Source organism: Lepidochelys kempii, chromosome 13 (assembly GCF_965140265.1).
Source record: "Lepidochelys kempii isolate rLepKem1 chromosome 13, rLepKem1.hap2, whole genome shotgun sequence".
Classification (NCBI taxonomy): Eukaryota; Metazoa; Chordata; order Testudines; family Cheloniidae; genus Lepidochelys; species Lepidochelys kempii.
The window spans coordinates 20,127,650-20,151,974 of record NC_133268.1 but is presented as its reverse complement, the minus strand read 5'-3'; the positions used below and the strand labels follow the sequence as shown (position 1 = coordinate 20,151,974).

The 24,325-nt window shown below is 48.3% G+C and overlaps 1 long non-coding RNA gene across 1 annotated transcript; it reads right to left on the bottom strand.

Moving 5' to 3' along the window:
* Nucleotides 1-257: 257 nt before the first annotated feature.
* LOC140897283 (uncharacterized) lies at nt 258-14,994 on the bottom strand. The gene is made up of 3 exons (XR_012154698.1): nt 14,122-14,994; nt 12,897-13,008; nt 258-1,835 (listed from the first exon to the last, which is right to left on the bottom strand). It is a non-coding gene; the product is annotated as an uncharacterized lncRNA (long non-coding RNA).
* Nucleotides 14,995-24,325: the final 9,331 nt, after the last annotated feature.

Below are 24,325 nucleotides of genomic sequence, written 5' to 3'. Positions count from 1 at the left end.
TGAACACTTTCCCTTTTTTCAGTAACTTCCTGCGCTCTAGATGGGCCAAGAGTGTCCCCAGGAGCAGCTCAGAGGCAGATTAAGGTTTCCTGGGGCCCTGGGCCAGAGCAAGTGGGGACCCCTCCCCACCCCTTCCACCTGTGGCCCCGCCCACAGCCCCATCCCTTTTTACCCCTTCCCTGGGCCCTGCCCATTTCACCCAGGGTCCCCCCCACTCCACATCCCCCACTGGAGCCCCACAAACCCTTTTGCTCCTTTCTGCCCCCCCCACCCTGTGGCCCCAAGACTGGAGAAGCTCTGTCCCCATGCCACAGCCCCGGGGCGCAGCAGGGAGTGAGAGCTTCCTCCAGTCCCAGAGCCACAGCAAGGGTTGGGGTGCTAGGGCTTCTCCCACCTCGCCTGTCCAGCGCTGCTGCTGGGGAGAGGGGTCAGGGTGCGGAGACTTCCCCCGCCCAACCTGCCTGGTGGCCAGGGCTCTGGGCTTCCGCTGCCCAGTGGTGGATTTTTTCCGAGGCCCCACAGCAGGTCCAACCCCCCCGGCCTGTGATGATTGGCTTATACACTGCAGTCTGCCCCAGTGTGCGGGGGCTCAATGCTGACTGGCAGTAGCCAAGGCGAGGTGGGGATAGTGGGTGGGGGTTCCCCTGGGAGGCCCAGAGACTGTTGGGGCACTGCCAGGGGGCAGCACCCCAGGGAAAGGGGCACCAGGGTCCGGAAGGGACACGGGGGCCAGCGGCAGCGAGACACCAGCTTGCAGAGGGTGCTCCGGAGGCTGGAAGAGCTAATTCCCTGAGATACCAGCAGGAGGCGCCACAGGGGTGAGTCTCGCACCATGACACACACCCATCCCTCATCAGGGGAAAAGCTCTGTACCTCAGACCCTGCCTGGGTAGTACAGAGGGAGTGGGGAGGCCTCACCTTTTAATGCTGCTGAGCAGTATGATTCACAATCCCTTTCTTGTGACTCTCCCTGCCTGGGAATAGGATTCGGAGAAATTAATGGGTGGGGTTGGGAATCTCTTCATTCTCTCACCCTCCCTGTAGTGGGGCTTGGCTGGCATCCCACACATTGTAGCAATAAAAGCAGGGGTGGCCCGGAGCCACCTGCGGCTCTTCAGACGTTAATATGCGGCTCCTTGTCTAGGCACCGACTCCGGGGCTGGAGCTACAGGAGCCAGCTTTCCAATGTGCTGGGGCGTGCTCACTGCTCAACCCCCGGCTCTGCCACAGGCCCTACCCCCATTCCACCTCTTCTCGCACCCTCCCCTGAGCCTGCCATGCCCTCACTCCTCCCCCCACCCAGAGCCTCCTGCATGCCACAAAACAGCTGATCAGGAGGTGCAGGGAGGGAGGGGGAGGTACTGATCGGCGGGGCTGCTGGTGGGTGGGAGGCGCTGGGAGCAGGTTGGGGGAGCTGACGGGGGGGCTGCTGACATATTACTGTGGCTCTTTGGCAATGTACATTGGTAAATTCTGGCTCCTTCTCAGGCTCAGGTTGGCCACCCCCTAAAATAAAGACACTTGTTCATGCAGCAGCTATGTCCTTTGATATTCAGGTGACTAGAAAGCCGGCAATTGCTTCACATCCCTGCTTCTCTCTTGCCTTTTGCTGCTGACAGTGGATGCTGATGTATCTTACTGTTGTATTGGCCCTCAGTAAAGCCTGAGCAATGGTTACATGTCAGTGGAGAGGAGGCTCTGGGGGTCTTTGAATCCTTCCATTTGAGAAGCCGCATTGAAGTGTGTGAAGAATCCTCCCCAGGTGAGAGCTGGTTGTTGGTGCTGGACTGGTAGCCAGAGGGCAGCAGAGCTTTGGCCTGCAGCACTGATTCTTTCTAAGGAAGCAAAAGAAACAGATTCTCTACACTGCTATTAGATGAGGCCTGGGATGGTTGCCCCAATGTCTAGGTGAGTGATTGTTTGGCCCCAGTAATAAATCTACCTGGTCACAATAGCCCATTTCAATCCAGTGCTGTGATGCACACAGTTTGCCTGACGGAGATGGTATCCTGGGGTGGGCGGAGCCCGTGGAGGGGACATCCCATCCAACTGAAAGGCAAACTGATAAAAGGAAATACTTTTGCATACAATATAGAAGCAAGGTACCACTAAGAGGCTAGCTAAGAGCTTAGCAGGACTCAAAAAATGACTGGACGACATTTATCTAGGTGCTCCGAGCATCCACAGATACATTAGGGTAAAATCTACAGAAGAGATAAAGACAGGTTTCAGAGTAGCAGCCGTGTTAGTCTGTATCCACAAAAAGAAAAGGAGTACTTGTGGCACCTTAGAGACTAACAAATTTATCTGAGCATAAGCTTTCGTGAACTACAGCTCACTTCATCGGATGCATGCTCTCTCTCATGCTCCAGGACAAATAACAAAGCTGTAACTGCCTAAGGTTAGGAAGAAACGTCCCATATGGGCAGGTTATTCCTGAGGGCTATTCTGCCCTGGCAACGCTTTAACGTGGCTTGTGTGGTCACAGCAGAGCGCTGGGAGAAACCACCTCCAGGAGGGGTGCAGCTCCCAGTGCTGGGGCATAGTCTACACTGGGGCTTTATAGCGCTGAAACGTGCTGTTCTCAGCGGGGTGTTTTTTTCACACCCCTGAGCGAGAAAGTTGTAGCACTGTAAATTGCCAGTGTAGACAAGCCCTTAATTACCTACGCTTGTTGAAAACGAGAAGACAGTTCAGAAAAGAACCACAAGATTTATTCAAAGGGATGGAAAAAATGCCCTTTAGTGAGAGACTGAAGGAGCTCAATCAAGAGGTAATTTGATAACAGTCTATTCAAACCTTCACAGGGAGAAAATCCTGGGTACTAAGGGTTCTTTAATCCAGCGGAGAAAGGCAGCCCAAGAGTCAGTGGCCTGAAGCTGAACGCAGCCAAATCAAATTAGAAATTAGGCTGTTTTTTGTTTTAAATCCGTGACGGTGATTAATCATGGGAACAAAATATGAAGGGAAGTGGTGGATTCTCCATCTCTTGAGGTATTCAGATCAAGACTGGAGGCCTTTCTAGAAGAGATGCTTTAGCCAACCACAAGTGACTGGGCTGAGTACAGGAGTAACTGGGTGAAATTCTCTAGCCTGGCTTATACAGGAGGACAAACTAGATGTTGTAATGGTCCCTTCTGACCTTGGAATCTACAGGCTCTCACACACCTCCTTCTGGAGTAACTGAACTGGATGTTCCCCAGGTCTGATCCAGCAGGGCAATTCCTATGATGGTTGAGAATAGCTGGGTATGATTTGCATACAGCTGATATACTGTTCATAGATCACAGAATTCTCTTCTCTCTCAGGAGTAGCTATTAAACTGGCATTTCCATGCTGCTGGTTAATTTGATAGCATTGCAATTATGCTTTGTTAACAAGATTAAATGACTAAGAGGTTTGATTAAGCCAGAATTCCAGGCCTGGGATGCATCTTTGCTGATAACGCTTTGTGTCACGAGACAATCCAAAATTAATGTTAACATGCTAAGCCAAGCATTTTATATGCGTCACAGGAGATAAGCTTATGTCAGCGCTGCAGCTAGACTTCCCTCTGGTAAACAGGCACCCCAGGCTGAAAATTGCTGCCCGAGGTCTTGGAATATAGAGACTCAAGGGAGCAGGTCTTCAACTGGTGTAAATCAGTTCAAATTGGCTTTAAGGGAGCTATGCTGATTCAGTCTGGAGTTTTGTTGATTTACACCTGTTGAAGAACTGGCCTAAGGTCCTCAGATGAGACATCAGGTCTCTGAATGTTTCCAGGCACAGGGACACATGATCTTGGGCCATGCTGGGGTTTTCAGCCATGGAACAGCTTCCTTTTAAACAAAGCTCTATCTCAGGATATGGGGACTGATCTGAACTGCTGGGCAGCTTTCAGCATGGATGGCCCTACCGCCTCAGTCGTCCACTCACCTTCTAGCTGGTGGGTGTGACCAGTTTAAATGTAGTCACTTCTGGAAGTGGGAAGACACAAAGTGATTCGCAGGGCAGCATCAATGGCCAGCCCTGTGATATTAGTACCGAAAGCACCACCCCCTCCAGAACAGGAGGGAGGCCCATTCCTGAGATAGTGTGCGGGGGGGAGTTTGCACTGCCACTGCCTATGCAACAAAGGCCTTTGGTTTCCTGGGTTCTCAATCCAGGCCCTTTCACCCCCAGGGCATTTCCTTGAGAAGAACCCAAAAAGTTCTACAACTGCCCGGTCAAACCAAGCTCTCCAGAGCAGGAAGCTACAACTGATTTCCAACCAACTGGCTCTGCTGCTCAGGCCCATTGTGATTTTGTGTGTGAACTGTTATCATCTAATGATCCTAACCTGCCCAGGTTAGCAATGCCTCCATCTCTTCAGGGAGCTTGGCATGTTTAAAACTCTGCATGGAACTCTAACATGTCGAAGAGGGAATAATCCAGCATTGGCAGTTACTGGATTTATGAGTCTTTTTCATCTCTATTTTCTATGATCCTCTGAGGCATGATTTGGAAATGGCCCTGGTATTTGGCCTGGGAGCCATTTCTGATTCCTGATATTTTCCCTACATTTCCTGTCCCCTCTCTCTGATCTGCCATTTCTGGTTTCTTATCATTTTAATGAGAGTTCTGGAAATGGAATTGCTTGAGGTAATTCTGAGACCATTTACAATCATAGCTATCTTAACAAATCCCACTGCTTCACCTCCCTGGAAGCAGCTTCCTTCCTCTGTCCTCTACCTTTTCACCAGCATCCTGTTATCTCACTGGGTCTGATAGTACCATTAGCCAATGGGGAGCCAGCACAGGGCTGGGCAGTTCCTTAACAGCTGTTTATGCTCATTTGCACCACCACCTGCAGCTAAAGCTCTCTCTGGCCTTTGCATCTGGTGGGCCAGAGCTGGAGAATCCACTGAAATGAACACACGGAAGATAATCATACTAGTAAGTGACATTTCAATAGCACTGTTCAACCCAAAGGCCCCTGGATCACCAAGGCTCAGAGTAAGGAGAGAATTCCGCCAGCCCCCACTTCCAAACACACGTCAGGAATACAGCAGAAAATAAGTCTGGTGGCATCATTAAGACTCAAAGGGCCTGTCTACACAGCAAAAAAAGAGCTGGGGTCAGCGAGTCTCAGGGCCCAGGTCAACTGATTTGGGCTTAATGGGGCTAAAAATAGCACCATAGACTTTTGGGCTCAGGCTGAAGCCTGGGCTCTGAGACCCAGCGAGGCAGGGAGGATCTTGGCATCCAGGCTCCAGTCTGAGCCCTGGCCCCTACACTGCTATTTTTAGACCCACAGTGCAAGCCTGAGTCATTGAGTCCAGGCTCAGATTCTGTCACAGGATTGTTGGGTTTTTGCTGTGTAGACGTACCGTGACAAGCCTTCTTCAAACACACATGGTGCAGCTCCAGGGCCACAGAAATCCAGATCATAAGGATATTATTTATAAAGCCCCTGCCTGAGAGCTACACAAACAATTCAAAACATCCAGACCAAAGAGATGCAAACATCCGTTAACCCTTCACGACATATAATAACTCGCCACATAGCCAGATATAAACAGTGGTGTGGGAGAAGGATGGACAGTCTGGGACTTGAATATGTCTCAAATGCCTCATCATCTTTCCATTCATTGTGGCTCGGTGAAGATAAAAGTTTGTCTGCACGTCAGCCCCCCATCACTGTAGGTTGGCTCCTCTTTGTTCTGATGACAATGTGGAATCTTGAGATACATGAATCTATGGACACCATAGGATCCTGTCACAGTGAACATTATTTATAGGTATTCCACAGGCACCATCTCCTCCTCCTCCTCCAAACACAGAGCCCCGCAGCAGGCCACATTGGCAAGAGGCCAGGAGCTTGAGGGACACAATGGATTGGAACAGAATGGAGCCGACATCACCCCATCTATATTCTTACGGAAGAGCAGAGACTATAATCCAGATTCTAATGCATTTAGGTGCCTGACTCTCACTGGGAGAGAGGCACCTAAAGATCTCTGTGGCTACTGGTCCCAGGCAATGGCTACCTGGATTGCTCAGATCAAATGGGAGGCTTGTATGCTGCCATCTGCAGTTTCAGCACAGATTGTAAGAGATAAGAATGGCCACTGTGCTGGCCTCTAAAGGTGAGCCAGGGGAGTCTCACTAGACCCAAGGAGTTTGAAGACAATCACTAACGTGACATGGCCCTCCAGCTAAGCCTCAAATCCTACCGTTCCCAATGTCACCATTGCCTGGTGGGCCAGGATGAGCCTGGGGGAGAAAAAGGACACCAAAGAGAATGTAGGAGTAGTGGTATGTCAGCATTTAGCTTTTCATCATGATTGTCATCATTTACACCCAAAGCCCTTAGTCTGATTCCCCCCATAAATTCTCTTACCTCTCAGGCAAGTCCACCGTTTCATAGGGAAGCAGACCCCAATCTATGCCCAACCATCTCCACACTCAGTACCTTTTTAACAAGGTAATCACCTCTCTCCTGCCTCTTTCTGGAGCTGATTTTTCCCCATGGCACATCATCAGCATTCCAGTTTTCTTGGGTGTTGTGTTGTCTTGGTTCCTTAGCTGTCTCTCTTTCTGCAATGAAGTGGACCGGGTTTATATATTCCCCAAGTCTCTCCCACTCCCAGAAGCCTCTGAGAGGATTGGTTAATTGTAGTTAACTGCTTGGGGTTTTTTACTCTCCTACCATGTGACAGTTCACTGTCTCACAGAAGGATAATAGAAGGCATGGTGGTAAGATATATAAGCTATTGAAACAGCGAGCTAGACCAGCAGTAAATCTGGGAGCTGTCCCATCTCCCCTAGTGTTTCACTATTACAAGGCCAGGTACTTGGAGGCAGATGGAGAGGTGAAACATGTAGCTTAAGGTTGCAACCCAGACCCACATGTGTGTATTTAGAGTGCAATCTGCAGTAAAAGGTATGTGTTCAGATCAAAGCCTAATCTGTGGCAGCATCAGCCAGGCCTTTGGGAGAGGCTGCCAGGTTCCTTTGTTGCTGAGTGTACTATCTCCAGAGTGAGCTGGGTTTGTGATGTAAAATGGCAGCTTGCTTCAAGAAATGAAAATGAAGGAATATATTTTTACAAGGATCAAACATCCCAAAGACAGGATCAGGGTTAATTTGAACTGAAGGAGACATTGGAGTTGGAATAATGGGCCACAAAAACTTTGTTTCTTAATCGTCTTGACAGCCGTGCTTGCCGTGTATGGATAAATCAGGGAGATGCAGAGAGAACCAACCAAACTCCAGCTAATTAAACAGACAGCGGCTGAGTAGAACAGCTTGCAACAAGGTATCACCTTCAGCGGGTTCCTTGGCATTTCTAGCCAACAGGAAAACAGCAGCTCAGGTAGCTTCAGATACCATGGTGATGGGCATGGGATAGATAGATCTGTTTAACCCACATGCATATATTTTCAGAACTCATTAACCCTTCATTTGCTGGATATAAAACACTGAGAAAAGCACACAGCTAACAGTAGTCATACCAGAATGAGTTCCCCTTTCCCTGACTCCTGTGTGCGACTGCACAAGTGCATAGAGACTAAGGGCCAGGTTCACCCATCCACTCCATCAGCTTTGTGCCACTCCAGATGTGCAGGCTGAGTCAGCCCTGTGGGTGTGTGAGACCTGGAATGGCCTTGTCAGGTGCATGGTGAGAAAGCACGGGTTCAAACAAAGCTTCCTGTTTTGAGCTGGCTGAACAAACCTTCGGAGCTGGGGAAACAGGAAAAGGCGAACATTGTGGTGAAAAAGTAAACCACTTTTCGTTCTCACTTTGAACTGTTGGTAAAAGTGAGGAACAGCTTTTGTTCTTCCCCCACTCCAAGACTGGCAAAGTAACACCTGTTAGCTGGCTTCATGCCCACGAAGGCCCGTGCATGCCGCAGGGGAACAGCTGGTCGCTGCCTGGAGTGTGTACTGTAAAGACCTTACTAAATGCAGTGTATTTTATGTGTGGCTTGTTCCTCACAATGCACCATAGCTGTTTCCTCTAGCTCAGCCTTTTCCAAGTCAGCATGAGTGGCTCCTCGTTGTTATGCATTCCTGGGGTCTTTTAAAGGTAACTGTGCAATCTGCTAGTGTGGAGATGAAGCACTGTCGCTTAATCGGAGACCAATGCACATGCTGAGAAAGGAAATTGAAAAAGCTTCAAATCCAGCTCTCGAGACGCATTACTCAGCCGCTGCCGCTAGTCATCCTCCTTCATATTTCATTATTTTAATGACCACATAAACCCCTTTGGAATAGCAGCTTTGATAATGCACACATAATTGCCTTGGTGGAGCAGAGATCCTGAATTGTTTCAGCAGATGGGGAGACACAAAAGCAGAAGGGCTGGATCCTCTGTTAGGTTCTCAGGAAATTTAACACCAAACTCTTGGGGAGTAGCTGCTCTTGCAGAGACGGCAGGACATTCTCCAAGTTGAGAGGCAGGGTTCTGGCTTGCAGGGAGCTGAGGGCTGTCATCAGCACCGGGCAGTGGTTGCTGTTGTGTTAAAGTTCTGTAATGTTTAATTAAAAATGATCTGAGGGTTAAATACAAGCTTTCTGTGTGCTCAAAAGAACAACACGCCGGAGTGTCAGAAACTCTCCTGTAAAATGGGGGTGCTGATAATCACCCTCTACTGGGCATGCTCTCAAGATGAAGCTGTTCACGTCTGTAATGTATTTTCCTGGGGCTAAGTGCTCTTTCAGTGCTGAGCATTATTACCAACCTCATGTGTCACAGGTGGACAGAGAAGCCTGCACTCAGGGCTTTGCTGGGAAGGAGGACCCATCCTTATCCATTCTGTATTCGTTTCTCATTTCCTGGCATCCCAACTTTCCCTGTGATCTGCAGTGGGTTGGTTTAGTCTTTTTTTAATTATTATTATTTTGCAAACGTTTTTCAGATTCCTTTTTCACAGACCTGAGGCCATGCAGGAATCTGGCACCTTTGGGACCTTCTGGGCAGCACTAGATCCAAGCTGTCTCCCAGTTCTCCATCCTTCGGCTGCCTCCTGTTAATCTCTGATGCCATTAGCAGGTAAGAAGGCAAAGAAAATGAAAGGGCTTCAGCCACAGGTTGACCCTGTGACCCCATCCTACTTCCCCAGCTTGACCGATCTACAACAAGAGGGAAAAGGGCCAGTTTCCTGCAGCTGATCTGCTCTGCTCTGCTCTCTTTCTGTCTCACATCTCTTCCTTTCCTTTAGCAACATGCAAAAAGGGGAACAAGTCACTTTATTATCAAACCACAAGAAATGCATCAAAGGGTCAGCAAAGATTTGGCTTCATGCCACAAAAGTAAGGGGATGCCGGGAGAGGCTGCACCCTACAGCCTAGCACTCTGATAGGGCTGGTTGAAAACTTTCTGTCAAAACTGTTTTTCAACAGGAAACTGGGTTTTCAACTCAGTGACATTTGTCATGAGAAGTGTCTGCTTTCCATGCGACTGCCACGATGCACCGCAAGGGTAGGCCATGGTGCATCATGGAAGATGTAGTCCGATCTATAGAGGCGAATGGGAGCAGGAGGCACCTGAACTACAACTCCCAGGAGGCACTGCAGCAGCATTTCAGAATGGAAATATTCTCAATTTTGATATTTTGATGAAGCTCAAAACTGTCCATGGAGAAAATCCCTATCGTCTAACCAGCTCTACTCATTGCTATCTAGACACTGTTGGAGGCTGACATATCCTTACTCAACACTCAACACCCAGGGGCGGCTCTACCGACTTTGCCGCCCCAAGCAGCCGCTGCCGAATTGCCGCCGCGCCCGGAAGAGCGGTGGAGCTGCCGCCCAAAAGCCGCAGCAGCGGGAAGAGCGGCAGAGCTGCCGCCGAATTGCCGTCGCGGGACACGGCCGGCCGCCCCATTCTGAATGCCGCCCCAAGCACCTGCTTGCAAGGCTGGTGCCTGGAGCCGGCCCTGTCAACACCAGACGCGTCTGGGGCAGTTATGGACTGAGCCTCTGCGAGCTTAATTCTGAGTTTCCCTGGCCTTGGGAGTTGATCTCTGACCCAGGGCAGTAGTGACATGACATGTAGCCTGTTGCTTTCAGTGGATTTACATCAGTGAAGGTATTTTGCATGGAGAATTGGGCATGCTGTCTCCTAACGCTGGCTTCAGGGTTGTCATCACAGCTGCTAAGAGTTGTGGGGTTTTTTTTCTTCCATTGCTCGAATCTCAGCTTATGAGGCCCCCCCGAGCTATGAGGGAGCTGGTGCTCCATTCCAACAGCTCACACCATCAACACTAGGATGCTGCTGTAGTCTACAGAATTTCCTAAGCCCTCTCAGGACCTGCCAGCACACACTGGAGAGAGCGTTCCTAGGACTTCAGCCCAATGTGCATATGACTTGCAGCCCACCTGCCAATGGTTTGTCTGACATGTGGTTATATGTAATGATCAATATTTCTGACACTATCAATTATCAATTTGCTGGCAATGGAGGCAGTATTGGAATGTTTGCTATGGTCTACACAGGAATAAAATAACGTGCAAAAATCACTTAGCTCATTTTCTATACATGTGTACATTCAGCAAGACAGATGCAAAAGCAGCAGCTATTGTCTGCAGACAATAAGCTTTAAGGTTTACTTCTAATGTATAGAACAAAGCCTGATAGATACCCATCTATGCGGAGGAGCAGAAATAACGATAGTAATAATAACAGAGATCAATATAGTACCTTTCTCCCTGGAGAGTCCCAGTGCATTTTACAGGCTGTCTATATACAAAGTGGCAATTCTTCAGCCAAAAAACTTCAAAAACAGACTCCAACGAGAGACTGCTGAATTGGAATTAATTTGCAAACTGGATACAATTAATTTAGGCTTGAATAAAGACTGGGAATGGATGTGTTATTACACAAAGTAAAACTATTTCCCCATGTTTATTTCTCCCTCCTACTGTTCCTCACACGTTCTTGTCAACTGCTGGAAATGGCCCACCTTGATTATCACTACAAAAGGTTCCCTGTCCGTCGTCCGTCCCGTCTCCCCCCCCCGCTCTCCTGCTGGTAATAGCTCACCTTTCCTGTTCACTCTTGTTACAGTCTGTATGGTAACACCCATAGTTTCATGTTCTCTGTGTATATAAAATCTCCCCACTATATTTTCCACTGTATGCATCCGATTAAGTGAGCTGTAGCTCACGAAAGCTTATGCTCTAATAAATTTGTTAGTCTCTAAAGTGCCACAAGTACTCCTTTTCTTTTAACTGCGATCTCTGTTCCTTTATTGGGTTCCTGCAGGTAGTTGGTTGGAAGATGCTCTGTTCTATGTTGTACTTGTGGCCCAAGAATTCGGATCCTGCACAGAGACAGTACAATGCACAATGGCTTGCTGGGGGTCAATTCATGTCTTCTTTGCTCTAGTAAACTGCTGCTATTCATCTCCCACGCAAAGCTCGGCCAAGTCTCAGATGCACAGCATGACGCGTCACCTCAGTCTAGCACAGAACAGGTTCCAAGTCTCGAGCTAACAGCATACAGTGGCATTGCAGAGAGCCAAGAAACGTCTGAGTTATGTATTTCTAAGCTGAGATTCTTGGCTCTTTACCCCAATTAAATCTACGAAGATCTCCCCGGGATCTGTGTCATCCAGCTTTCCACAGAAGCTGGAACCACAGCACCCATCTGCTGCAGAAGATTTTGGGTTCTATAAAGCGATGAAGAACAATATGGTTGTGCCTTGCAAAGGGCACTGACGGCATCCAGCTAGCCAGGGACCGTTCATCCCACGCCCATTGTGCTCTTCCAAATCGAAAGCCCAGTGCTGCTGCCAGGGCAGAGTGGGAGTCTTGTGCTCTCTCCCTGCTCGGCTGCTTTTGTGGAGGTTATCACGTCACAGCCCATCTCACACCTTGCTCCCTCATCCTCTAGACAGGTTGGTGAAATAATCCATCATGTCCAAGTCTCATGTGCAAGGAATCTTTTCCCCACTGGATTCATGTGGACGTGGTGCTGACCGAAAGCTCGGGATCTGGAGATCTCAGTGGCTGTGATCAGCCACGTCAACCAACTGGTGACCTGCTGCTACAATTGAGCAGCCACATGGATTTCTTACTGGGGAGGCAGCTGGCTTACCTCCTGAGAGTGTGGTGAGGCAACAAAGCCAGGGACCCAGGCTAGGGAGCGGCAACAGCTGAAGAAGGGGGAATTTAAAGCACTGCTGCACTATCCTCAGACCCTCCTCTTCTTCCCCCTGTACAGGAGTGTCCCCCCACCCATTCCCTTACCTCCACAGCCAGCCAAAAGATGCTGAGGAGAAGACATTGTTCCTGCTAGGCTGAAAGAGGCTACATGACTTCACCCCTTGTCCCTATAATTACACCCTTGCCAGCAAGGTCTGGCCAGTGGTGTTTTCTCCCAATTCCTTCATTCAGTTTCCTTCCTTTGCTAGAAGCAGCTGGGATTTTATTATCTGATATTTACTGCAAGCCAAGCATAACAGCTCTTAACTTAGTCCTGAAGAGGTGGAAAGGCACAACAAAGAAAACCATCAGTGCCCTGTAACAACTGGATACAGAAATAGCACTTGAGAGTCGAATAAGCACAACATGATCTATTGCACCCGCCCTAACATGTGACAGGGCCCTCAGCCAGTGGGGCCAGTGGAGCTGGTCCATTTTGTCACTGGCTGTAGGGTTTTTTTGTTTGTATTTTTGGGGTTTTTTTGCAAGGAGCATTGATAAGGGAGCTCAGGCCGGGCATTTGTTGAAGGTAACTCTGGCTCAGTAGAGAGGGACGCCGAGCTCTATCTAAACACTTCACAAGCACTTATATTTTTAATATAGTAAAGTTAAAATGGCAAAGACTTGCACAGACACGTGTGTCCAGGACTGAATACAAATTAGTACATTCAATTAGTCCAGAGGTCTGCACTAGTTTCACAAGTGACCCTGACTCTCAGCCTTACCTTCCTTGTGTTCTTCTCTCCTCCTCCTTTTGTATCCTGCACTCAGACTGTCAGTGACTTGGGCAGGCAGAACGCATGTGCTTCGTAAAGTACCAGGCACATCTAGGGGGCTCTGCAAGTAACAAAAAATGACAATGATGATATCTACACAAGCACAGCAGGAGTCACACCACACGACAAGGGAGAAGACTCTTGGGGCCTAATCCTGGCTCTGCCACTAAATGCTGTGTCTTCTTGAGCAAGTCAAGCATAGCTCTGTGCCTCAGCCCCACCCTATAAAAGGGGGAGAGGAGGCCATCACATGGGTGTGTGACGTTTGATGTGGCAACCCGCTATATGCACAAGCACTGCGACCACACCCCTGCATGCAAACAACCACACACAAAACAAACCAATATGCACACGTACCAGCCACCTGTACGCACACACACTGAACACATACCTATCTGCACAGGGGCTGTACTGGACCACTCATCTATACACAACGCAAACCACTAAGCTCAGGCACCTTGGACCCTGCACACCCACACAGCTATGCATATATGACAGAAGCTATCTGCACTAGGATACAGGCAAATGCACATCTGACATATACACAGGGGCATCACGTATCTTAAACAAGCTGTCACACTGGGGCAAGTCACTTTTTGGAAACACAGAGGGGTTTTGTAGCAAAGACAGCATGGAAGAGCCCAGAGTCCTCCAGTCATCAGAGATTGTTTTCAATTCAGGATGTGTAGTTTCCTTCCGAATGTGGCCTCACACCTCCCCAAGTGCCAATCCTGTCTTGTCTACCTCTTTGTGCCGACATGTCACTGACAGTTATATAGGTTAATAACATGCCATGTAACTGCAAGAAACAGGAAACTGTGACGCTGTGTCAATGTTTAGCTTTTTCACATTATCCTTATTAAAGAGCTATCAGTGAGTCCCTTGGACAGTACATGCCTACTGTTCTTTATTTCCCTCCTGTACTGTATGCTCCCAGTTCACATGGGATAAGCATCCATTCATTATTTCTGGAGTTCATTGGTTGCAAACAACATGTCCCAAGATGCTATTCCCAAACACTGGATGTCAGAAAAAATTATATTAATTAAGACTCCGTGAATTATTCATGACGCTGGATTTAACCTGAATCGGGGAGAAATGAGCAAAAGTTTACTATACTACAGATGATAACATTATATTCCCAGAGAGACAAAGAGATGTGGCTTATACTTACTGGGAAAGATCAGAGACATGGTGTCAAGCAGAGAAATCCCAGTGTGATCAGAGCCTGGCTGTTGAGATATGAAATGCAAGCAGTCATCCATCACCCAAATATCTTCCTGCAGCGGGAGTTTCTGTGTCTTGCTTTTCTTAATCAGGCCTGGGCAGCTGGCTCTGTGATAATGAACATCTTCCGAGATGCACTACTGCTTTTTGTATTGTTTCTCGTCTCCAAAAGCTCACTGGATCAATGCACTGCAGCTTGGTATTAAAGTAACTAATTATCAGCCTTAGGAACTATGACTAAAAAAATTCTTCACGGAAGTGTTTTTATTGGACACATCTACAGTGTATGGGGAAAACTGGGCATCTGCCCAGCGATGACTACAACACACACAATGCATCAGACTTACTGTAAAACCAGGGATGATTTCGTAGGCAGTAGACACTTCTTCAGTTGTTCCAAAGTCCAGGTCAGAAATATGGAAGGGATCTAACCAGGACGACACACCTGTTGCTTCTCTGTGACAGTGGTTTGGAAACTTATTGACTAAACATTTTTTTGCTAAAAAGTCCCACCGCATCAAAAGCAAAACATTGTGAAAACGTATCAATTACTATGCAAGTTTTGACAGGATAGTTTCTCAGGCCCAGGGTAGACTCTCGGGGAGGGGGAAGTGGAAGAGCTACAGAGAGAGAACAAAAACCTGGCTGTTCTGATCCAAAACCAGACGTTTCGACACTTTCATTTTGCAAAAACTTTTGAAAGTTCTTGTTTTGTTGCAATGTGGAATGAAAAAAGAAAAGTCAAAAAACCTCAAAAGTTGTCATGAAGTGGAATTGTCATTTTTCCAAACAGCTCTGTTCTCCACGCTTGAGTCCCTGTAAAAAGCCAGCCCTTAATCCCCATTGTGAAGCAAAGCCACTTTAGCTCCCTGCCTGACAACTGCCTCAAAATAAGGGCATAGTAGAATAAGGGTAGCACAGAAACAGTGTAGTAGGCTCTATGCTCCACCTCCAACCCAGCATAGGCGGCATGACTGGGGGTAGGGAGCAGGGACAGAGTGCAGCAGCACTCCAGTGATCCCTCACTGCTGGGACACCCCTGTGGGTGCTGGGGGCAAATGAGGACAGACAGGATGGTTCTGTCACACAGAGCTGGGTCTAATTTCTGCTCCCTGTCTTTTCTTTATGTCAGCTCCAGTACTCTGTACACTACTCCTCTGCTGGTTAAAATTCAAAGCCTCATAAAATACAGCTGACAAATAACCAAGCCATTTGTACAGCGGGGGAAGTTCTATATTTGACGTAGCACGTTCCAGATTTAGAAAGGAGCCCATCAGTGAGCTTCATTCAGCGTGAGGGACAAAAGCTGTTAAACAGCCTAGCTCCAAACTGTCTTGGTTCTGTAGCCCTCACCGTACAGGGGAGCGAGTCAGAGAGACCTGAATGCTCAGAGCACTCATCTTCTTGGCCAGCTCATTCATTTCACAAATTGGTCTACAAATGCCAACCCAGTGACTCAACGGTCTATTATAGGGTCAACATGCTTTTCTCATTTACCCACACCATCCATTTCTTAGCAGGCATCTTTTGCAAAGGCTTCCTGTCAGAAGCCCTCAAGCAATCCCACTTCACGGACAGGAAGCGGGTCAGAGTTCCAGAGCCATACATTAGCCAAACCTACTCTGGGCTCACAACTGGCCGGGGCTGTACTTCTCCCTGTGGATCTGGCTGTGGAGTCTTGCTCAAGTCCCATTGTCATCTCAGACAATGAGAGCTGGGTTGAAGGATGAATTTATTGTAGTCAGCACAAAGTGAGCAACTGGGGGGCAGGTCTTTGTGATCTAAGGTGTGGGTCACATTGGGGATCAAGGGCAGCTCTAGTTATAGGGAGGGCCTGAAACAGGGGAATATTGTGGTTATTGCTATTAATGTGTACAGATTTGGATTTTCAAAGGAGTCTAAAGGAGTTAGGTGCCCATCTTTGGTTGAACTTCAGTGTGATCTGGGTGCCTAACTCCTTTAGGGGCCTTTGAAAATCTCAGCTCTATGGCATAGTAAGAGCATAACGGGTAAAAGACATCCAGCCAATAAGAGGGCCCTGCCCCAAAGAGCTCCAACTTTGCAGGGCAACACGAACACTGTGAGAGTGGGGAGGGATGTTTCACAGGTGGGCAATCATGTGGTTTTGGAAGGAGAAGAAGGAGGTTGGTTTGTCAGTGTGATTGGGAAACTGTTCCAAGTGCAAGGGGTGGAATGAAAACAGGTGCAGCTGGCATGGAAAAAACAGGAAGGGGCTGAGAGAGCTGCATAGTGGGAGCTGGGATAGTCCGGATCTAACAGGTCCTGATGTTGATTTTCTGTTGTGCTTTTTCTCGTGGGAAACAAGTGAACTGAGAAAGATTCCAGGATAGACTGGAACTGACATTTGGTTTAAATTTGGCAATAGTTAAAGAGCAGAGCTGGGTTTCAGCACACAGAGAAAACCTGGAATAATCGCCATTGAAATGTCAACCCCAGGGCAAAGTAATCTTAGCTGCCTTCCCTATACACCGCCACTCAGCAGAGATGTACCGTGGGGCAGCCCTGGCCAGCCACCATGCACTGTGGGGTAACACCGCAAAGCCCAGGGGGCCACACTGTGTGGCTACCACCACATCGCCTCAGATGTACTGTGGGACTGAGCTTCGGCAGCTCTGCTCTTCTCCTGCTGCTTGTGTCTGACTCCCAGCACCACCTCCCTGTCTCCTCCCATTGGGTTGTATTCCCCTCCTCAGCTGCCAAAATCTGCAGCTCTCTCCCCACCAACCCCTTCCAGGGACAAGTCCCCCACCACCCCTGCCTGACTCCCTTCCTAGAATCAGAGCCTCTTGCAGTGTCCAGGAGAAGCCCCCTGAAAGTGGTCTGAAAGAAGGGAGGTGGGGGAGGGGGTGTCTATCATCACATGGAAGCAGCAGCTTTGGTAAGACAATGCTTAAAGAGCCAGCTCAATATTTATGTCATTGGCTTTTTGGCTGGGCCTGTGATCCCTTGAAGCCCTGCCCCCATACACCCTTTTAAGCACTGCCTGATCCCTCCCCCAACTACCAAACCCTAAAGCAGCATTTCTCAAATGCGGCCATAGTGGCTGCATGTGGCTGCGAGGGGCTTTCCTTGCGGCCACAGCTCCCTGGGCTGTGTGTGTGTGTGTGGAGGGGGGGAGTAACAGCGCCTCCCTCTCCCTGTTGTCCTGGATTCACCACCTGGGTGTTGTTGCTGGGGCCGCCAGCGGGGGTTGGGCCCTGTCCCCCCTGGAGACACCAGGGGCACAACGCTGGAGGAGCAGGCAGCCAGTGAGTTCCCCACCTTCCCAGGGGCGATGGGACTCAGGCTTTGAGGTTCAGCCCTGGGGTGGCAGGGTCCCAGGCTCAGGCTGCACGGTGGTAGGCCCCAGGCTCCAGCAGTGGGGCTTCAGGCTCTAGCCCCACACTGCCTCCCCAAGCCTCTCATCCAGGGCTTAATTTGTCCTCAGGCTTGGCCGGGCTGCATAAGTCTACTGTGAAAAGTGATACTCGTATGTGAGAAGTGATACTTGTATGTTTGTTAATGTCACTTTTCACAGAAGACTTAGTAGCTAGCAATAAATAAATTACAATGATTTGGAACATGTCTATGTGTACATTTATTTGTTTTTCCTGAAGCTAATTAAGTATTTTAGGGAAAAGTGTGAGAGCAGCCACCAGCAAGAGTTGGTGGCCACACCCTGAGGCCACCAAAAAATCTGTCCTGAGAACCCCTGCCCTAAAGCATGTGCCCATGGCAAGTGCTCTCCCACAACTCCCTTGCCCAGACCTATCAAACAGCCCCCTAGAAACCAGTCTCCTGGGTACAAGGCTTTGCTCTGTGTGAGGTCTGAGTGATGACCAGACACAAGGAAGGCATCTGGGGCCTGAGACAACTCCCCTGGCAACTGATCAGCCTTCAGAAACACACCAGATGCTGTCTGTGAGTACCTGCAGCCTGCTGATAGGCATTTACAAGATCTCTTCCAGGTAGTTCCCAGCCAGAAGGCTTTTGCTGCTGGGCGATGGCAGGACTGTGTGTAGGACACAGATGTTCTCCCACATGTGTGCCACATTTCCACTTTGCTGGCATCAGAGCTCGTATGTGAGGCCTGTCCATGCTCCATGTGACAGAGCAAACCTGTCTTTGCCTTTGGCCCCGCTGGGTCCATCTTGCTGCTCACAGCAGGGGCCTCCTAGCTGTCAGAGGCTCTGCCAAACTGACTCAACTGGGCTTCAGCAAGTTCCCTATTTCCTGCTCACGTCCTAGTTGGGGAAGTTCTGCAAGTAGGAAGGTAAAACTGACAAGTGATGGGGTTCAAAGCCAATTTCCAGCAGCAAGAGGAGATTATCCTAGCTCTGACACCTAGCAGGGAAGTCAATGCCTCCCTCTGCCTCCCTGGAGGAGTCTCCCTCCGCTGCTGTAACACAAATGCCATAAAGCCATGTCCCTGCTGGCACACGGGTCCTTTTATGAAAAAAGAACAGGAGGACTTGTGACACCTTCGAGAAGGTGCCACAAGTCCTCCTGTTCTTTTTGCGAACACAGACTAACACGGCTGCTACTCTGAAACGGGTCCTTTTACGGAGCTCTCACCAAACCTTGTTTGGGATTTGTAAACATGAAGAGAGAACTGATCTGTCAGCAGACAAACTAAGATTAGTAAGAGCATGGCCCTTGCCCAGGGCAGTTAACAGCTGACAATCTCACACTGCAGACTGAACTACCAGCACATGGGGAACATCATTGCTAGCCCTCCATTCACCCCCTGCATCCTGCAGCTGCTCTCTTGCTTCCTGATGCAGTTTTGCTTATGCAGCCTAACCCAGTAGCCCTGACCCTCCTCAGCCTTGGGATTCATATAGACGATACAGTTACCTGTGGTGCTGGACCCAAGGCTCTGCAGAGAGTTGGGAGGTGATGCTGAGTCCTCCTTATCAAGCTACCCTGCAGTGGCTCAAGAGCATAAGTACCAACCTCAGGGCAGACTGTTAAGAGGCAAGGTACAAATCCCAAATTGGCTGTGAGTTTTATATTTATTTCACCAACCAATTTTCAAGTGGAAACTCCCCAGGCCCTATAACAGCCTTAATATGGAGTCACTGACAATCCCCTTGGGTACTTCCATTCTATCTTGCCACTCAGGTAAACTTACCTTTGTGATAGGTGGTTCTTTATACTAAGAATCACAGCAATATCCCAGTCCCAAAGGACCAGTCACTTACCCTCAGTCAATTGTATCCTAGATCTCGCACCAAAGATAATGCTTGTAGCCAGTCCTATAATAAAATGTACACATATTCCTTAAATAGGAAAAGGAAATAAGAGAGTTATTTATAAAGTTAAAGCACAAATGATACACAGATACACAAATGAGTTACAATCTTAAGTTTAACAAATTTATTTGAGCATAAGCTTTTGTGAGCAACTCGAATAAATTGGTTAGTCTCTAAGGTGCCACAAGTCCTCCTTTTCTTTTTGCAGATACAGACTAACACGGCTGCTACTCTGAAACCAATCTGAAGTTTCAAAAGCTAATAGAACCCTTCTATAGTAAGCAAGCTCTATATGTCCTTTAGGGCTAACCCAGGCTAAGCACTGGGGTTCTCTTGCTTATGCCTAGAAAACCTTGCTCCCCAGAGTCCAAGCAGCATAGAGATATCGTTCCTTCTTGTGAGGGGTTTTTACTCCCTTCCCCACATGTGCTCTGAGCTGTAAACTCAGCTGATGGGAGGAATCCACTTTCATGACTCATCTCCCTAAGGTGAGGGGAAAGAGATGAGCAACAAAGTCTTTTGTCCTCTTTAATGTTCCCCAATGGTATGCCTGGTGTCAATGGGCCTTCCTTGTTGGCCAAGATGTAACACCTTCTGTTGGAGATCAGCACTTCACACTCCTTAATGTCTCTCTCCTGTCTGGTGAGTTTGTTACACAGTCACAGAGGCTTACAATACAAATGCTTAAATATTACCTTACAATATGGAATACAGATGCTATAAGTGAGATTAATGCAGGCAGCAACTCACAAGCAACAATAAAGTCTAAACACTAAACACATTATTATAATTCTAATATCTATTTTAACAATAGGTCAGGAAGGAATTTTTCCCCAGGTCAGATTGGAAAAGATCCTGGGTTGTTGGTTGGTTGTTTTTGCCTTGCTCTGCAGCACAGGGCAGAAGTCACTTGCAGGTTTAAACTAGTGTAAATGGTGGATTCTCTGTAATTTGAGGTCTTTAAACCATTATTTGAGGTCTTCAGTAACTCAGCCAGAGGTTAGGGGTCTATTTCAGGAGTGGGTGGGCGAGGTTCTATGGCCTGCAATGTGCAGGAGGTCAGAGTAGATGATCATGATGGTCCCTTCTGGCCTTAAAGTCTGTGAGTCTATAACAATGCTTGCACCACAGAGGTGACCCAGACTGGCTCCAGTTATGTATTTGCTAGTGTTCATTTGAGACATGGGGACCTGGGCATGAGCTGGCACCTGGTGTGCCAGCTTCCCTGCATCTACTTCTTCACTGACAGTTGTCAATTCCGCTGCTCCTTTCACAAAGGAAACTTGCTGGTGGAGGCCTTTGCCGGTGCTGGCAGTATGCTGGGCTATCGTCCTGTCTTCCCCCCTCCCTGCTCTGCTCCCTCTTTGCCTTATTCATTTTGTGGGCAGCATCAGTGGCAAGCACAAGGACTGAACGGGGCCATGGAGTCTGAATGCCCCTCTTCCCCAGATGGAGTGTCTCCAGGTCCAGTGAGGCTCAGAGGCAGAGAGGATGGTATGTGTGGGAAAGATAGTACATCCCTTGCATTCACTGTGCCTGTGTCCTGCAGGTATTTATCCACAAGGGATGTCTTTCATCAGCTCTGAGTCCACTGAAAAGTTGCTGTAGGAAGCACAAGTGGGGGATGCATTTGGCAAAATCTATCCAGGGGAAAACAGCTGAGACTTTCCTCTTGGATCTGTGCTCTGGGGCTCCATTAATCTTCAGACTGTAACAGAGTCTGTTTTCAAACATACAGTCAAGCACCAAGTTAATTGGAGGCAGTCCTGGAACAGAAGATATGAGCTTATTGAAAACATAAAACTACTGGGGCATTTCCCACTTGCCAAATATCAGGATCAGTGACAATTAATTAGCAATTAATCATTTTAGTTTGAAATATCAGACTGCATCATCACAGATAGATAGGCATCCTCAAGCTGTAGACATGACTAACTGGGTGAGGAGAGGTGAGATTTGCATTGGTTGCACCTGGATAAACTCGGAGTCAAATGAAAATTGCCAGGGGATGTTCCATAGGCCTGTCGATAGAACTCAGCAAATAATTGATTTTGCAGTTGCGAGGGGAGCTTGCAGGGCCCCTGCAGAGAGAACACTGGTCACATGGGGTCACATTTTCAAAAGGGCTCAGCAGCTCTCCCTTCTGACCAGATTTTCAAAGGGGCTCAGCATCCAAAGGGGCTAAGTTTTTTTTAAAAATCTGGGGTACAATCTTCAAAAGTGCTTAAGTGACTTAGAAACCCATTTCCATTGACTTTCAATGAGACTAGGCTACGTCCCCTTTTGAAAATGGAAGTCAGACTCCTGAGACACTTAAGTGCTTTGGACAATTTTACTCCTACTCCCTTATTTTGATGCCTACGTAGGAGCCGTGAGCTTTCAAAGATACTGGCTGTGCTGCAGGCTCCCTTCCTTGCCTCCAGCTGCAAGAAAGAACAGATGGGAGAAGGAGACTGAATGAAGGGTAAATGTAGACATTGCAATCTACATATTTTCCAAAAATGATAAAACATTTATTGCGCTACAGACAACCAAAGATACAGGAAATACTTTCCTATCATTACTGTTGTAGGCAAGGAATTGCTGTAGGTGCCCAGGGATGTTGTGCATTTGGGACTGGAAGGGGAGGAATACGACATGGTCCAGACTTTGGAAAAGTTTAAGGCCCTGTGATCCATGTCACAGCTATTGCCAGTTGCCAGGTAACAAGTCCAAGCGTGTCCCATGCCCATCACATCTCACTATTTGTACTACAGCAGGAGAAATGTCATTGATGCTAGCAGACGCTCTGCCTCTAATAGACAGTCCCGACGAGAGAGTCTGAATGGATTTATTGATGGCCTCTCCTGTGGTTTCTGGTAATACTCTTCTTTCTCTGTGTTAACCGATCTCCTTACAACTGGCCGCTGAGCACAGTGAGAGCCCGTCATCTTCATCATCATCATTACACTGAAGGCACCACAGATGGCCCGAAGCACTGAGGCAGGCCAGAGAGGAGCGAGCAGGGTTGTGTGGTAAAAGCTCCAGCACTTATTAAGGTTTGTGGCTTCTTCCAGCTTGTTTCCATTTCCTGGCTATTTATGCTTGTGGGATTTCCATTTATTTATGGTAATCAATCCTTGCAGCTTTGACGTTTCAAGGTCACCTTGGAGGCCCTAGTGCACTAGTCCTAGCCAGGGCTTAAATTGTCAAAGAATATTTCCCAGAGTCCCACCCTAGGAGGTGCCTGGGTCCAGGGTGTCAGCCCCACTGGTTTAAAAATATGTATCGGAAGCACCACTCCGGACAGCTCCCGCTGAATTTAAGCCCTGGTCCTGGCCCTATTGAAGTCAATGGGAGTTTTGTCATTGACTTCAGTGGAACCGGGGCTTGAGCGTGGTTGGCTTGGAAGGATGGGTGGTTGAGCAGGTAAACTACTGGACTAAGAGTCAGGAGACGTGGGCTGTATCCCGGCTCCACCCCAGGCTCCCTATGTGACCAAGGACAAGCCCACCGTGTGGCCATTTGCCTCTTCCATGCATTTCTGCATTTTCAGAAGGGGAATTAAACTCAGGGCCTGAGGAAGGCAGCTTAGCTGTGCATGGTCTGAAATACGTTATCTTCTGAAAGCTGCAGTTTCACAGCCTGGTACACAGGATGCCTCCTATAGCGATAACCCCAAGAGACAATGAAGTGAGTCTCTAGATAACGGCATGGGGAGAAGCAAGTCTGTCAGCAGGCAGCAGATGTGTGTGTGTGTGGGGGGGGGGGAGTAGAAGTGCAGAATATCTTTTTTTTTTCCAGACCAATGCCCCATCATTACAGAGTGTGAGGGTTCCCCTGTGGAAAAGGCTCACGACAACACAAGGGGGGCAAACTGGTCTGTTGGTGCAGAGCCCAGCTGTCATGCGCTGAGAAGACTAACAAAAGCCATCTCCACTTCTGCCCTAATTTAGTTTTCTTGAACGGAAAAGGATTACTATTATTTTTACACCTAGATGTTAAAACCCAGTGTGCTAACCGAATGCCAGTTTGGTGATGGCTCTCTGCCTCATAAACTCCTCCTGCATTTTCAGTTAGATACAGGATCCTTCTTCCCTTCCTATCTTAAACTGCTGGGTTGTGGAGCTACATGCTGTCAAACGGTTGTGGCCTTTAGCCCCAGAGGTGGCTGCTTTTCCGTGATCCCTGTGTGTAGTTAGTAGGTCAGTCTGTTGCTTGGGAAGTGCTTTAGGATCCTTCTGTGCTGAAAGGAGTTATACAGATGCACTAGATTCATTTTTATCCTCTCCCCTGTATTTATTTACTGCTACATTACCATCGGCAATGGAGAGGCAACAAAGCCGACGTAAGCCAAGTGCTTTTTGCAGTGACTCATTGCATTCTTGTGATGGCTGCTTGCTTCAGACTATCCCTACCTCTGTGATTTGCTTCTAAACTGTAGAGAACACACAGGAAAAAGGCTTCTTCTCTCATTTCTGTGCAGGGAATTTACCATCCCTGGGGATAGCCACGCAAAGCCAGTGGGCATTGGTGGGAGGAGAGACACCTGTCTGCACAAAGGAAGAAGGGGGCAGACTTGCAAGGAAGAGATGGTAAGGCATTTTCAGCTGACCTGCTTTCGTGCCTATTTCCATCTCCACATCATCCTGAGTTAGTTCAGAAAAGTCATGCTCAGTACACATACCCACGCTGCACTGCTATACACAGTGGCATCTGGAGTACGCAAATAGAGAGCTCACAACGGAGAGGGGGGCCTGATTCTCAGTGACACTGTGGCCCCTGTTACCTGGCTCTGGCAGCATAAAAGGCCTGAAAGTGGGAGTAACTGAGTCCTGCTCACTGCAAGGCCCCTGTGGGGTGGGGTGAAAGGGCTTTGTGGAAAGAAGAGCTCAGACCTTGGTTTGCTAACAGGGG